Here is a 17,738-nt window from a genome sequence, read left to right as displayed (position 1 = left end):
CTCCTGTGCGTTTAACAGTGGAATTCCTGTTGCACTCTTAACGTTACCACCGTTGCTTTTAATGTCACCAAAGCTTGTTTTGACTTTCCTGTATGCTGAGTCTGTCCTTCCGACAATCATATCTTTTTGGATGTCTTCACATTTTTCGTGCAGCCATGTCGTCTTAGCTTCCCTGCACTTCCTATTTATTTCATTCCTCAGCGACTTGTATTTCTGTATTCCTGATTTTCCCGGAATATGTTTGTACTTCCTCCTTTCATCAATCAACTGAAGTATTTCTTCTGTTACCCATGGTTTCTTCGCAGCTACCTTCTTTGTACCTATGTTTTCCTTTCCAACTTCCGTGATGGCCCTTTTTAGAGATGTCCATACCTCTTCAACTGTACTGCCTACTGCGCTATTCCTTATTGCTGTATCTACAGCGTTAGAGAACTTCAAACGTATCTCGTCATTCCTTAGTACTTCCGTATCCCACTTCTTTGCGTATTGGCTCTTCCTGACTAATGTCTTGAACTTCAGCCTACTCTTCATCACTACTATATTGCGATCTGAGTCTATATCTGACCCTGGGTACGCCTTACAATCCAGTATCTGATTTCGGAATCTTTGTCTGACCATGATGTAATCTAATTGAAATCTTCCCGTATCTCCCAGCCTTTTCCAAGTATACCTCCTCCTCTTGTGATTCTTGAACAGGGTATTCGTTATTACTAGCTGAAACTTGTTACAGAACTCAGTTAGTCTTTCTCCTCTTTCAATCCTTGTCCCAAGCCCATATTCTCCTGTAACCATGCGAGGTGCCGGGGCAAGCAGTGTATTTAACACTAAATTCTAGAATCTACATATGTAAATGATGCTCTAAGCCCCCCCTATTCTAACTCCGACTTTTGCTGTTGCACATGGATTAAAAAATATACGCGAACTGACTGTAATCAACCCTGCAAGTGGAGTAGAAAAGAGTTTGGCACCTGCAATAATTTAATTTGATAAATAAGTTAAATAAAGGAAGGTTTCATTAACGTAGTGAGAAATGATGGGTTGCTCTACCGATTAACAGAATGAAAGTTCTGTCCAAAATAACAATATGATTTATTAAGACTAAACACAAAATAATAAACAAAAACACATGAAACATTTATAATACATCAAATTGGCTCAAATTGGATACTCAAACAAACGCTGTGAAGGTGAAGTTGTCCCTAAACTAGATTGTGAGGTTTATGACAAAGTGGTATGTGGAGCCAATTCCTTGCCACTCAAATCTTAAGAGAGACACACAGCTAACCCAACATTAATTGCTGCTACTCAAGACAGAACAAAGTTAGAAAAAGACGAACAGGCGCACTCTGCTAAGCTCTGATTATCACCTAGGAAAATCCCTATCTGTCGGTGCTGCGGACATACATTACCAAACTGTCTTCTTAACTGCCAGAACGCGATCTGGCGTACCGGAGGCGATGGCTGGTTGCTTCGACGTCCTCGACCGAAATGCGAGACCCGACTACCAAGAGCACCCGTACAGGCCAAACAGACAACATTCCCGCCCCCACGACAGTGGCCGTGGTTAAACGTTCCAATCAGCAACTCGAAAACCGGCGGAAAATTCCACTCTATTGCCGGAGCACTACCATTCCACCAATGGAGATTCTTGGCGCCAATTTCTGCGCTGATTTTGCTACGTCACGGAGCTATGCCCTGAGCAAGCCAATCACAGTTACTATTTTGCAGAAAGCGCGGGAATTTTCCCGCCACAACTGCCTGGGTACACAAGTCATTCCCACGCCTCGCTGGTAGCCTGCCAGAAAGTGTTTTCTCTAAGATTCTGCGAAGTAACGGAACCTCTAGCCCAGCCACTACTTCAGACCCCTCCGGGCGTGTCTTTTGACAATGTTGGCGTCTGCAAAGCATTCACTCGACTTCCTCACACCCGTCGGCTTAACCCTTTCCAGACCAGCAGAGCCCGCCTGTCACCGGACCACCCGGGTGACGAGAGACGCTGCGTGGGAAGTCCGCGTGTGAAGGAATAGCGACTTTTCACTGCATGCAATTAGAGACGAAAATCGTAAGATAGAAATATGAGAGCGGGCTCATGCCACCTCTCAACCTTTTCTTCTACTCCTTCCCCTACAACTGCATTCCAGTCCCCCATGACTATTAGATTTTCGTCCCCCTTTACATACTGCATTACCCTTTCAATATCCTCATACACTTTCTCTATCTGTTCATCTTCAGCTTGCGACGTCGGCATGTATACCTGAACTATCGTTGTCGGTGTTGGTCTGCTGTCGATTCTGATTAGAACAACCCGGTCACTGAACTGTTCAGAGTAACACACCCTCTGCCCTACCTTCCTATTCATAACGAATCCTACACCTGTTATACCATTTTGTTGGAGTGCTCCGCAATTAAATGCCCAAGATTTTACAACAATTTGAATCATGAAACTAACCTGACCTCACTCACACATGATACTATTTAAGTTAACAGTCTCTTTGTGAGCTTTCAGAATCTAGTTACAACCTCCGATTCATTCTGTCTGCAGCAAGAATAACCTTTACAAAATGTTCCCTGAACTGATGGTCCATTCACAATGACAGTGGTGGTATCTGCTTCAGTTTATGTGGACTTCAGGCACACTGTTTGCATACACACAACAATAAATACAAAATACAGAAAAACATGGTGTGGAGAACAATACAGTAATTTGTAATAAGAATTACAGTGTAAAACACAAACACATACAAGGTATAACATACATTACAAAAACAACACTAGAGAAAGAAATTTAAGAAAAGAAAACAAGGTTCAAGGGGCATCAAGTTGTGCGTGCACATTGCACAATGTTCACGACTGTGCTGAGAATGAGGCACTAAATCACATTGTTAGAAATATTCGAAGCACTTCACAAATTCCACAGTACTGACATCACATAGGGCTAAACGTCGGGTGTTGTTGCTACGTTGTTGCAACGGCAATAGGGTGTGCTGGAGCATCTTCAGTACTCTGTTGAGATTGCACCAAGACCCACACATATGATCACGGCAGTACGGTAGGAAGACACAATGATAGGCTCTCCTCACGTTGATTAATTGTCTCTGAGGTCCACTTGTTGGGATACATCACTAGTCTAGGTCTCTTCTCTCGCTGGACAGTACTTTACGTTTCCCAATATTGCAGTCCGACGAGAGATGATGGCACGTGGAGTGACTCCACAAGTGTGTGAGGTCATCCATATAGGATCGAACTAGGAGCGACGATTGCTACAACTGCTCTCTAATAGAGAGGAGAAGTTAGAAATGAGACCATTCATTTGTTAGTGTGGCACGATATTGCTTTGTGTATGCAGATCGGCCAATGCTAGTGAGTTGTAAAAATCCAAACAGGTGAGTATATAGCGTCCCTTTCTGTCCTGAGGCACATGAGGCACAGGTTCTGACACGATATGTGATCTTCTTCGTGTACTGACGACAACGTGGTCTGCCGCAGGGAATCCCTCCAAACGGCTGCCGCGTCCAGAGAGCTAGCAGGCTGTCGCGTGTGGGTCACGTGTCAGTGTCAACGGCCAGCCTCACTTCCGCTTGTGGCCCGGCGAGGGCTGTCTGCCGCCTAATCCCTCAGGTATACGGCCCGGTAACTGTCAGCTTGTAGGTCCGGATGCTCTCGCGCCCCTCCCGTCAGGTGGCGCGCTGACGCTCTCTTCTTGCAGGTAGCCGATGACCTCTTGTTTATGCTCCAGCTGGCCTCTGCATTGCCACAATCCCCGTCATCTGCACAATTCTTACAAAAATCTTATGCCTAACTTTTCCCCATGACCTTCTATGTTATAATAAATTTACATAACGATACATTGATGGTCTGTCATTTCAGACACTCTAATTTTAATTTTATAGTTATTTATCTGTAGCTATCTTGGTGTATCTAATCTAGACATGGAAATAATTTATTTTGATATTTGTGTAGAGACCGATCTCAGTATTGTACATGGTGCGTGATAACTGATGATATGTAATGGATGAACAACTAAATGTGCGTGCCCGCACTAATATTACTATTAATTATATAGATCGACAGTAGACATGTTCAAGAATTAACTACCATTTGCCAACGATCTACATTCTATGTCTTTTGAATAAATTATGTTATTATGCAGGTCAAAGTTCTACTGAGCTTATAAAGAACAAGCAACTATTCTACGTCCGCTCGCCGGTCGTCCCTCCATCTTGGGTCTGTGATTTGATGACCTGAAAAATAACATCCCAAAAGGCGCGCGCCAAACACTTGTGGTAGAAAACCCCCACAATATTAATCTAGTTATTGTTAAATCCTACAGTTTAACTTATCCTAGTATATCGTCCCTTTTTTTTTTTTTTGTTTACCTTATACAATACTCTTACATAATTCCTGTTACGTTGAGATGTCTCGCTGCTCGCCGCTATTGACGACAGTGATGTGCGCGCCGTACGACATGACCTCCGAGTTTTCATTACGCCTCACTGAAACTCCAGAGACTGGGTTAGCCATGGCTATACACGACAATAAATTTATAGTTGCAACTTCCTTCTCCATGTGATGCGGTTTTCGCGATCAAAGCACACCTTTCCAGAGGCAATGTAATATGACCAAGCCAGGACTGGTTCCTGTTGAGGATTCAGTCGCCCAACACACGCCAGCTACACAGTATGTCACGAATATCCAAGTATAAGTCCCTGGTTATTCATCTGTGACAGTCACGAGCAGCACGCTAAATCCCCAACCAGCACATTGGCATGGTGGGCTTTATGCCCGCATTTCTCTCGTCTAGGGCACCATTGGAGTCAAACGCTCACAGGTTCACCCCGACTTGCAACACAACGATGCTGGCGCAGTTCTGCAAGAAACTATACTGCCCATATTCATCCTCGAAATCACGCAATATACCACAATCTTACAGTGCACTGAAGCGTGCCTGCAAGCATTGGTATGAACGTCTCACGAACTGGTTATGGCCGCTATGGAGCGTATCACGACTTTTCAGAACGCTTCTAAGAGCACGTTCTTGTATGCGCCCGTTTGTGCGACATCTCGTCACTCATCTTTATCCCTTAACATGGACACCAGATAGGAAAGGACAAAAACATTGCTCATGGAAAGGTAGTGCCTCTTATGCAACGACAGAGGAGATCCCGAACATAGACAAAAAAAGTTAACAGCAGTAAATTCTTATGCGAGAAAACGCACCGTGTTAATACTTTAACAATCTTAATCTATTAATGCAACGATTATTGTTCCCCGAAGAAAGGTTCATATATTTGCCTACTCTACTTTGTACACCACTTACACTACTACTATAGCAAGGTTCATGTATTTGCCCATTCTACTATGTACACCACTTACACTACTACTATTCCACGAACTCCTTTATGTGAGAGATGTGGTGGAGTCCTATGGACTTCTTTCCTTTCAGCGTCTCCAATTCATAAGCATTGTGGTGAGCTGATCTCCTTATATGGTACGGGCCGTTGTAAACAGAATAGAATTTTTGGCATTTCATTTTTTGTTTGTTCGAAAGTCGGAAAGACTTAACGAGCACCTTTTGTCCAATTTGGAAGTGTCGTAGACGAGCTCCCCTGTCGGCACGTCTCTTCCTGACCTCTGCTGCAGCCCGTATCCTCTTGAGAGCCAAATCCACTATGGCTTGGTGCTGCGTTCGCGCCCTTGGTGGGAAGTTTACGACCTCGGTTATCAAGTCCTTAGGAATCCGGTTTTTCAGTACTGTAATGGGTGCCAATTTTGTTATCCCATTGGGTGCCTCATTGATCACCTCCTGGAAGTCTTTAAGGAAAACGTCCTATGTTGTGTGCTGTTTGTTACAGTACAACCGGCAGAAGTTTCCGAGTTCTTTAATTCATAGGCATTGTGGTGAGCTGATCTCCTTATACGGTACGGGCCGTTGTAAACAGAATAGAATTTTTGGCATTTCATTTTTTGTTTGTTCGAAAGTCGGAAAGACTTAACGAGCACCTGGTGCTCGGATGGTGTGAAGATATAAAAATGGGATCAATTTTACATTGACGCAACGTCTCCTTCCATGTTTTTGACTTAAACTGTGGCCCGTTATCAGAAATAATTCTACTCACATGACCAACCTGTGGTAGGAAATCCCGGATTAGGGCTCGTGATACAGTTCGTCCTGTCGCCCTCTTCAGTGGCGTAAAGGTAACGTATTTGGACGTTAGTTCAACAAACACTAATACGTAAGTATATCCTCTTCTTGTTCTTGGCAAAGGTCCCATCAAATCTGTTGCTGCTAATTGTCTTAATTTGGTCGGTACGATTGGGTATAATGGTGCCTGCATGCTCACAGTGGTGTGCTTAGCCTTTTGGCAGTCTTTACACACCGACAGTACCCTCCGTATTCGACGCTCCATGTTTCGAAAGTAACACATGGTCCTTAGCTTGAGATTGCACTTGCGTGGTCCGAAGTGTCCATAGCTGAGGTGAGTATGCCATATAACCTTGTTTATTAGGTGTTCAGGGATGCATACCCCCCATTCAGTGTCATTGGCATAATTTCGGTGGAAAATTATGCCTTTCCGCAAGAGGTAGAACTGCCTGATGGTGGCGTGTCTTCTGTCTATCCATTTCTGTTTCAATAACACTAGGGCAGGGTCCTTGTCTTGCTCCTTCTTGATGTCCTGCATACTACAGGTAATAAAATTTTCAAAGGCTACTTTCTGCATATAGAAAAGGCAGTAGTGATTTTCCTCCAGATCTTCTTCAATGTTGTGCTCAAATCCGATCGGTGACCGTGATAAGGCGTCTGCAATAATGTTCTGACTGCCGGGGATATATTCTATCGGAAAGTTGTACTGCTGCAGATATGATGCCCACCTAATGAGCAGCCTGTGATTAAGCTTTGCAGTCATCAAGAACTCGAGTGCCTTGTGGTCTGTGGAGACCCTCGTCTTGCGACCAAACAGAAGGTATCTGAATTTCTCAAACGCCCATACAATAGCCACCGTCTCTAACTCGGTTACTGAGTAATTCTTCTCACTCTTGGCTAGTACTCTGCTACCATACGCAATTGTCTTCCACACCCTGTTTCCTTCATGTACATAGTCTTGGAACACCATGACACCCAGACCTGAGTATGAACTGTCCGTTACTATGCAAAGCTCTTCTGCTAAATTAGGGTGTGATAGGATGGGTGCTTGTAATAATGCGAATTTTAATGCTTTCCATTCGGATTCGGCCGCCTCATCCCATTCCCAAGGAATCTTCTTTCCTGTAAGTTGACGCAACCTAGGACTGCTCTGAGTTTTGACATGTATAAAGCGGTTGTAAAAATTTATGATCCCCAAGAACCCCCTTAACTGCTTCTTTGTCGTAGGAATGGGAAACTTTTCAATCGCTTCGATCTTTTCGGGATTTGGCGCAATGCCCTCACCCGTGATGATATGTCCTAGAAATTTGACAGAGGACGTCCCAAAATTCGATTTTTCGATATTGATCGTCACTCCGTATTCCTTGAATGTCGCAAGGAGTTCACCGAGGACCGCATTGTGCTCTCCCCAAGATTTCTCCGCGATCAGCAAATCGTCCACATAGCTGGTGACATGACGTTTCAAATTATCGCTTAGTATGCCGTCCAGCCCCCGAATGAATGCGGCAGATGAAACGTTCAAACCAAATGGGAGACGACGAAACCGGTAACATCTTCGAAATGCTAAAAAGGCTGTGTACTGTCTGCAATTTGGATGGAGCTCGATCTGCCAGAAACTCGATTTTAGATCAACTGATGAGAAGATTGATATTCTATGGAAGTTTTGTAAGAGTTCCTCTAATCGTTCCGGTCTGTCTGTTTCGGGTTCTATTGTGGTATTAATTTGTCGCGAGTCCAAGACTAAACGAATACTACCATCTGCCTTCTCGACTACTCTTAACGGGTTATTATAGGCTGAAGCCGTAGGTTCTATTATTCCTTCACTCAGCATTCGCGTAATTTCAGCTGCTACTTTCTGTCGATATGCCAAGGGGATTGGATAGGGTGGCACACGAAACTGGTTGTGCGGACGTACACGAAATTCATATTGGAAGTTCTTTATTGATCCTGTCTTGGGAAGGAAGACCTCTGCATGTTCTACTAGTAATTTATGAAGTTCTTTGCGGTGGTCGCACCTTATATTCTTTATTGCTTCCACTTTTTCTCCTATTTTCTCCTTTATTTCTCCCACTATTCCGACTTCATTCTCATCCGTGTCCTCTCCCCTACCCGTAACGTCGACCTGTTCTTCCTTTCTGTCTTTCAGACACGCATAGTTTATCCGTACACAGTTAGACGGTAGTTGAGCTGGGATCAGCTGGTCGTCGAACTTAATGTGGACGGGATATCCTTTCCTCAAAACCACTTCACCTCGTCCTAGATCAACTATCGCTTCATGTTCATTTAGGAAGTCCGTTCCTATTATCATGTCGATCGCCAGATTTGGCACGATCCAGAAGTTAGACTCTATTTTGTGTCCTTGGCTGTAGAATTCCAGTCTTGTTTGTTGGGTGACCTCCGTACATTTACCCGCTAATGCCCCTTTTATTTTGGTTTTCTTAACTGATAGGACAGCCCAGTCCATCTCCTGAGAGCACCTCTTGTATACTGCCTCAGATATTGCTGTTATGTAGCTTCCACTATTATCGCATTCATACTCTTTTCAGCTATTGCTACTGTGATAAGAGGCTGCCGATCTTGTCGAGGAGTTGCTTTATGTTACTCGAGCAGGATTTCTGATAAATCTTCGTAATGTATCATCCGTAGTTGGCCAGGTCCGAGATTACGTGCGAAGTTCCGGCGGCCTGTGTTAGCACTGGTCTGGCGTCAATCCCTTGTTAAGCTCCCCCTCCTCTGACGTGCATTAGGATTTCCGGGTCTAGTTTCAATCTCCTGGTTCCACTGTTGTCCTTGGTTTCGCTCTCTCCAATTACGGTCGCTTTGCCGTTCGTTATTCCTCCTATCCCAGATTCCTTGTCTAGATTGACCCTGCTCCCTGACGTTCTGGTTTCCGTGTCTTTGGTTTCCATAACCTTGAATAGCGTAACCTTGACTTCCGTAACCCTGGTTTCCTAACTGATCAGTGCGATTATGCGATCTGTTGTCGTCTTCCCTTCCTGGCCCGTGGTATTTGTTACTTTGCCCCTTCTTCCTGTCCTTTGCGTCTTGTTTATCAAAGACTACTTCGAGTTCGTGCAATACACTCTTGAATGCTTCTGTGTCAGATCCACACTTCCCGACAAGTGTCTGTTGGTACCTAACTGGCAATTTGGAAAAGCAAAATTTAATGATTTCTCCGTTGCTATATGGACTATCTAAAAATTGATTCTTCTTGAGTAAATCATCAAGAAATTTGGTTGCGCTCCTATGCCCGGACACTTCCAGTTCAGGACAAAATATTATTTCCTCTTTAATCCTGTCTTGCGTTTCCTTTGACCAGTAGATCCGCAGGAATGCACCAACAAATTCCTGATAAGTCCGACACGTCACTGCCACACCCCGCATCTTTTCCGCGGCTTGGCCTTCGATGTGTCCACACATGAATTCTAATTTTGCCTGGGTTGGCCATGATGCCGGTAATGAATTTGTAAACTGCATCACCCAGCTCTTCGGATGCATCGACCCTCCATTTTCTTTGAACTTCTGGAATTTTAGTATCGACAGGAAGTGATTGTGATCAAAATCCTGTCTGTTCCTCACACTGGTGTTGTCACTCGTTTCCGATACTTGCACGTCTGCTGAGTCTCCTGTTCTATCTTGCTGATAACTGTGATGTGCTACCTCTGTATCACAGTGGAAGTGGCACTCAGAATTCACTCTCCTAAGTGGGCTATAATTATTGGAGCTATTACTCGCTGTATCTGCGTGTGCATTGTTAGTTCCGCACTCGGTCATTGGGCTAAAGCACGGCGGGCTTTTCTTCGGAGACACAATTCTGTGTATTCCATCATTGGTATCCGAACGCGCAGTGCTCGTGTGCCCGTTTTGCTCTAGTTTTGCTATCCGACTCTCTACTTCTTCCATTCGTTTCGTGGTGTTCGCAACCGCGATATTACCTTGAGTTTTTAAGAATGATAGGGATTTTGAGTGGGATTGTGTTGTACGTCGCAAGCGCCCTGCGAGTTTAGAAGTTGCTTCCACGAATTTCATTGCCCCTATTGCTGCCGTTTTGGCCAGGCCTGCTACTTTTTGTGCAGCCGTTGACATTTGTTTTACTTCTCCACATTCTTTCTTTATTGTTAGTAATTCCCCACGAATTTCCCCTATATGCGAAATTATTGCCTCAGTGGCCTTCTTACGCTGTTCGTCAGCTTCTTCCTTCTCCTTCTTACGTTGTTTCTCCTCTTCTTCCTTCTCCCTCTTACGCTGTTCGTCAGCTTCTTCCTTCTCCTTCTTACGTTGTTTCTCCTCTTCTTCCTTCTCCCTCTTACGCTGTTCGTCAGCTTCTTCCTTCTCCTTCTTACGTTATTTCTCATCTTCTTCCTTCTCCTTCTTACGTTGTTTCTCATCTTCTTCCTTTTCCTTCTTACGTTGTTCGTCAGCATCTTCTTTCATTGATCGTAGGAAGCTCAGTATTGGGTTTACGTCATCTTTTTGATCCTCTTCAAATGTGGGAGATGTAACTCTGGACACCTGGACGCTAGAGCTCTGACGTGGCCGAGCTAGCCCCTGTCTGCTCTCGTTCGTTTGATTATAAACTTCTGCTACCGTCTCGACCTGTGTGCCTGTCTCTGTTTCATCCTCTACTTAACTTTCATAATCACGGCCGCAACGCTGCTCTGAGATCGCGTCCAAATCACCTTCCTCATCAATGACCCTGGCGTCCTGTCCTGCTAAAAATGTGCCCATCTCATCTCCGAACCTATTCCCATCAGTAAACTGCCCCTAATCCATTATGCTATCCTCTTTTGTTTTAGCTTCGCTCGATAATAGTCGTGCCTTACTTCTCGTTATCATTCATGAAAAAAAATTTATCTAAAATGCACAATAAAATTAATCTACTCCATATATTTTTACATATAGACATAAAATTTCAACAACGCCCCTCCAACGCTGTAATTATATGCACGATTTGTTGTGGTACAGAAACCGCACACAAACGCGATAAAGTGTGATGTGATATGGACACACCATCAAAGGAACACAAAAACAATGAACAAAAGAATATATACACTGAAAACAAAAAGTGTAATCATGCGCCGCTACTTAAAACTAAACGCGGAACTACCAGAAAAAAACTTGGGAATTAATCAATAAAAAGAATTAAGCAAAAAAAAATTCTGAGTGTCCCTACTACTAATAATACTTGCTTATCAGCGATTCACAGGAATGATCCGAGGCTAAGGGTCGCCATTTTATGCGAGGTGCCGGGGCAAGCAGTGTATTTAACACTAAATTCTAGAATCTGCATATGTAAATGATGCTCTAAGCCCCCCCTATTCTAACTCCGACTTTTGCTGTTGCACATGGATTAAAAAATATACGCGAACTGACTGTAATCAACCCTGCAAGTGGAGTAGAAAAGAGTTTGGCACCTGCAATAATTTAATTTGATAAATAAGTTAAATAAAGGAAGGTTTCATTAACGTAGTGAGAAATGATGGGTTGCTCTACCGATTAACAGAATGAAAGTTCTGTCCAAAATAACAATATGATTTATTAAGACTAAACACAAAATAATAAACAAAAACACATGAAACATTTATAATACATCAAATTGGCTCAAATTGGATACTCAAACAAACGCTGTGAAGGTGAAGTTGGCCCTAAACTAGATTGTGAGGTTTATGACGAAGTGGTATGTGGAGCCAATTCCTTGCCACTCAAATCTTAAGAGAGACACACAGCTAACCCAACATTAATTGCTGCTACTCAAGACAGAACAAAGTTAGAAAAAGACGAACAGGCGCGCTCTGCTGAGCTCTGATTATCACCTAGGAAAATCCCTATCTGTCGGTGCTGCGGACATACATTACCAAACTGTCTTCTTAACTGCCAGAACGCGATCTGGCGTACCGGAGGCGATGGCTGGTTGCTTCGACGTCCTCGACCGAAATGCGAGACCCGACTACCAAGAGCACCCGTACAGGCCAAACACACAACATTCCCGCCCCCACGACAGTGGCCGTGGTTAAACGTTCCAATCAGCAACTCGAAAACCGGCGGAAAATTCCACTCTATTGCCGGAGCACTACCATTCCACCAATGGAGATTCTTGGCGCCAATTTCTGCGCTGATTTTGCTACGTCACGGAGCTATGCCCTGAGCAAGCCAATCACAGTTACTATTTTGCAGAAAGCGCGGGAATTTTCCCGCCACAACTGCCTGGGTACACAAGTCATTCCCACGCCTCGCTGGTAGCCTGCCAGAAAGTGTTTTCGCTAAGATTCTGCGAAGTAACGGAACCTCTAGCCCAGCCGCTACTTCAGACCCCTCCGGGCGTGTCTTTTGACAATGTTGGCGTCTGCAAAGCATTCACTCGACTTCCTCACACCCGTCGGCTTAACCCTTTCCAGACCAGCAGAGCCCGCCTGTCACCGGACCACCCGGGTGACGAGAGACACTGCGTGGGAAGTCCACGTGTGAAGGAATAGCGACTTTTCACTGCATGCAATTAGAGACGAAAATCGTAAGATAGAAATATGAGAGCGGGCTCATGCCACCTCTCAACCTTTTCTTCTACTCCTTCCCCTACAACTGCATTCCAGTCCCCCATGACTATTAGATTTTCGTCCCCCTTTACATACTGCATTACCCTTTCAATATCCTCATACACTTTCTCTATCTGTTCATCTTCAGCTTGCGACGTCGGCATGTATACCTGAACTATCGTTGTCGGTGTTGGTCTGCTGTCGATTCTGATTAGAACAACCCGGTCACTGAACTGTTCAGAGTAACACACCCTCTGCCCTACCTTCCTATTCATAACGAATCCTACACCTGTTATACCATTTTCTGCTGCTGTTGATATTACCCGATACTCATCTGACTAGAAATCCTTGTCTTCCTTCCACTTCACTTCACTGACCCCTGCTATATATAGATTGAGCCTTTGCATTTCCCTTTTCAGATTTTCTAGTTTCCGTACCACGTTCAAGCTTCTGACATTCCACACCCCGACTTGTAGAACGTTATCCTTTCGTTGATTATTCAATCTTTTTCTCATGGTAACTTAGAACTACTTAAACCTAACTAACCTAAGGACATCACACACATCCATGCCCGAGGCATCGAACCTGCGACTGTAGCAGTCCCCCGGTTCCGGACTGAGCGCCTAGAACCGCTAGACCACCGTGGCCGGCATCAGTGGTTCGGTATTTAACTAATTTGTAAATTTGTAAAAATGACAATCTTATTTCATTACGTTGAATAATTACTAAATAAATTATCTCCTGGCTAAAGATTTAGTCAAGTTGCTAAAGAACTCCAAGTTAACGTTGTGTTAAAGTTTTGTCTGTAAGTTGTGTAAGTGTCACTAAATCACAGTTCATACAACAGATTCTATACAACTATTGATTATGATGGAAACAGTTATCTTCAGCAAAATGATCATTAAAACCACCGAATATCAGCCGCGCACAACACTGACGTATGTTACCTGAAACAATATTCTTCGCAACTGGTGCGTAATTAATTTCTGCTCCATACATCAGCTAGAAAAGTTTGTTATAAGGATCGTGCTATGAGCACTGTTTTTAAAGAACCAACCTGATTCGAATCATTTTCATTAAAATGAGTTCAGGACCACCGGTGCACATTTATTTTTACACATTTATATTACGTTCGGCATTTATGTCTGCAGAGTTGCGTAATTTGAATTTGCCGCTGAGATAATTGTTAAGATGGCGGCAGACAATTGATAGAGACTTTCTTTTGTTAGAGCAAAGAAGATAAGTATTTGAAATGCTTATTAAACTCTACCTCCGTATTGTGCACTATTTACACTTCATCAAGCAAACATTTGATTTTTTTCTAAGGAAAACAGATAAAAACGTGATACAAATCGCTATCGTCAATGGCTGCGCTCCTTGCAGCGGAAATAAATAATTAACACAGATGTTGCTTACTGAGAGAGGAATTAAAGTTACAAACAATTATTCACTCATATTTATAACAATAATGAACTCTATTCTCAAGTAATAATTAACAAATAATTACAATTTTTTAACAGACCTCAGTTTGATGTGTGTCCGCAACCTACAAAAGCCAACCAACGAAAGGTAAAAACAAAGGAAGACAAATGCAGATCATAAAAGGAATTTACAATTATCATCGTCTTTGTGTGATACACATCGATATGTCCAATTACATCATAAAATATTATATAAATAATTAATATATATCATCGTTTTCACTGATTTTTATATGTCGAATAGATAATGTTTATAACTGTTAGAGACATAATTTCCTCTCGTCGCACTGTAGCTAAAATTTATCTCGTGGATGTTACACATGGCTAGACAACTTCCTTCTGATTTGATGGGGAGGCACTGAAAAAAAAATCGCATTGTGGAAGGTACACATTCTGACAAAGACAGCCCAGTTCCATAAACTCACTGGCATTAAAGAAAATGCAAAGTTTCAGGAATGCTCGTGGCTTTGAAAGAATTACTAGGATAGTTTCCTAAACGTTATGAGAACAGTGCCAGTCTTACACCTGTTTTCGAGATGTTTGCGAGACCCTTTGCAGTTTCAATTGAAAGCGCATCTGTGCGAGTACAAATGTAACTGACTGACCTACAAGGTAACACCTGTTTTCGGGACAAATCCTTGTGTGTTAAAATTGTCCAGGATGTCTACATTGCTTTCCTCAGGTAGAGTTTCCAAGACTCCATAAATAAGTTTGCAAAAGTTTCAAATATTTCAAGAGACATCTTTGTGTGAAAGATCTCCTTTGGATTATGAAGCTAATTAAGTCAGCATTACATGGAAATTTGAGTGCGAAACTCTGTGAAATTGTCTAAGTCTGTTCGCATACTGGCAGTGTGTACTAGATATGAATTATGTCTTCAGCGAGCCAAAAATAATTAAATAATAGTGAAAATTTGTTTTGTTTGTGATCTGTGTTGTAGAGAAATGTGAAATATGAAACCATGTCGTACGCGGTGTGAATGCACTCTCATTTAAAAGCGGTGTGTTCGTAGTTGCCCCTCTTCCCCCTCCTTGCACTCAGACAGCATGACGTGGCGGTGGGTGAAATGTGAAGCGAGGCTGAGCGCTTTGGCATTCGTGCCCAGGCACGGCCTGCGACCCGAAATCTTGGCCACCCATGCTATAAATCATAATCGCAGATCTCCAAGCTAAACAATGCCTATTAAGCAAAACTTAAACCGTTAATGACAAAACCAGCGAACCGAGTCATATCAAAATTTATCTTGGGAGGAAACTTGAAAACACATATCCGGTGGTCTCTTTCGCTTACAACTCAATGCACACGTTCGTTCACTCCCGACAACTCATGTACCCAGGACTACACCCTTCTCGACACGAACCAACTTCTTGTCTGGTATAAATGGTACTGCCTATCTATTGCACATAAAAGGATGGGAACCATTAAATTTTCAACAAATGTACGGCACCACTACCCCTTTTAACAATTTCATTATTGTTGGTGAAGGCTGTCGGCTGCACTCTCAGTAGCAAGCTCCCTGTCCAGGCTGTAACCTCTCTGGACTGCGTAGTTGACAGGTTTTCATGCACTGCAGAGAGCCACGGACAAGCATGTACTGCATTCTGACTTTATGACACCTACAACACAATTACAAAACAAGCATTAAAGAATTTTACAGGCATTCATATAAACGTTCCTTGACTTTTAAAATATATCCGGATATCAGTTTCAATAAGGAAAGCCGATAAAAAAATGTGCGTTCTCTTAAATTACACAGCACGCTAGGCGTATTACATCCGCTTGTTATAGACCTTTGTTATACATGGTGAATTGTTTTCCTCGTCTGCCCGTCCGTTCCTCGTGAAACAGAACTACTTTCCCATTTCTATCCCATTTCCTTCCTACTCTCTCTTCCGCCCCATTCCTTCCTTTAACCTTAAGCCCTCTGAAGAGACCCCTTTTATAATTATTTAGTTAATTTTGCAACGAATGACAGCCACATGCTCCAACAGTACCAGTGGTAACGAAACTTTACATACACCAGGGCATTGTCCTTGTTATTATATTATCCGTCGGTTGGTGGGAGTGTTACCATTTATGTACTTTATCCAAAGTTGATGACTGTTTTGTCAAGCCCAGTGGCTACTTTCAGTTTTACATAAAAAACTTCTGTAACACTATTTCATCAAAGGTTTTATAACATTAGTTCAACATTTTATGCAAATAACTTTTATGTTATGTGCAGATCTTAATTACGCATTTTCTGGTGTGACGTAATTATTGATATTAATTTTAATTGTTAATTTATTAATTTTCCATTTCCAGAGATATTAATGATTGTCAGTTGTTTGTTCTTTGGAAAAAGGTAGGCTGGAGGTGAAAGATGGGATTTGGAAGGAAGTTTTAATGGCGGTTGAACGGACGTGGCTCGTTCTGACGGAACATTTTGGAAGTGGAAATGTGTTTGTATTTTCCGTTAATAAACGACGATGATCAAAGAAAAATTATGCAGATTATTATTCTGTCATACACATACAGGAAGACCAGCTGCAGTAAGACCTAGGATTTTCTTTCCTAGCGGAGCTGTCTACATCCCGAGGAATTTAAGTATTGCTTTTACCAGTAACACATACAGCAACAGAGAACTGACTTTATAAATACAATTCTTTGAGCTTTTCCGGATTTTTATCTAATGGTGGAGGAGACAAATATGTATGTGCCTTATTCTGTAAGTGCAGACATTACTATTCGATGTAATCTTTAACGTGTTAAGAACCCTCTTACCTCATCGATAGTAATCGGATTGCTTCCCAAAGTGACGGGAACATTTCAGTAGCAAATAGAACATAGTGTGTCGTGCTTAACTGGTGGCTGTACCCCCAAAGAAGCGTTAAACGACTATTACTGTTCACAATATACAGAGTATGTACGATAACTGTTTACAGCTTACCGCAGTGATGTAGGGGAAGTCGGGACGAACAATTTGATATCGGATACCTGCAATCTATTGAGCCAGGAAACAACCTCAAATTGACACTTCCTGGCACATTAAAACTGTGTGTCGGACCGAGACTCGAACTCGGGACCTTTGCCTTTCGCGGGCAAGTGCTCTACCATCTGAGCTACCGAAGCACGACTCACGCCCGGTCTCACAGTTTTACTTCTGCCAGTATCTCGTCTCCTACCTTCCAAACTTTACAGAAGCTCTCCTGCGAACCTTGCAGAACTAGCACTCCTGAAAGAAAGGAGAGCTTCTGTAAAGTTTGGAAGGTAGGAGACGAGATACTGGCAGAAGTAAAGCTGTGAGACCGGGCGTGAGTCGTGCTTCGGTAGCTCAGTTGGTAGAGCACTTTCCCGCGAAAGGCAAAGGTCCCGAGTTCGAGTCTCGGTCTGGCACACAGTTTTAATCTGCCAGGAAGTTTCATATCATCGCACACTCCGCTGCAGAGTGAAAATCTCAACCTCAAATTGGCCTACAAACGGCCATATAAGCTACAGCGCATGCGCGTCGGTGAGATTTTCAGTATCCTCTCGCGCTCTTACATCGTAGGCTTAATCCGTGATTTCGTTAATGTGAAAAGTTCATGTAAGGAGAAAGCCACCAAC

Source organism: Schistocerca americana, chromosome 2, assembly GCF_021461395.2.
Source record: "Schistocerca americana isolate TAMUIC-IGC-003095 chromosome 2, iqSchAmer2.1, whole genome shotgun sequence".
Lineage (NCBI taxonomy): Eukaryota > Metazoa > Arthropoda > Insecta > Orthoptera > Acrididae > Schistocerca > Schistocerca americana.
The sequence above is the reverse complement of the archived record's forward strand: the minus strand, read 5'-3'. Positions refer to the sequence as shown.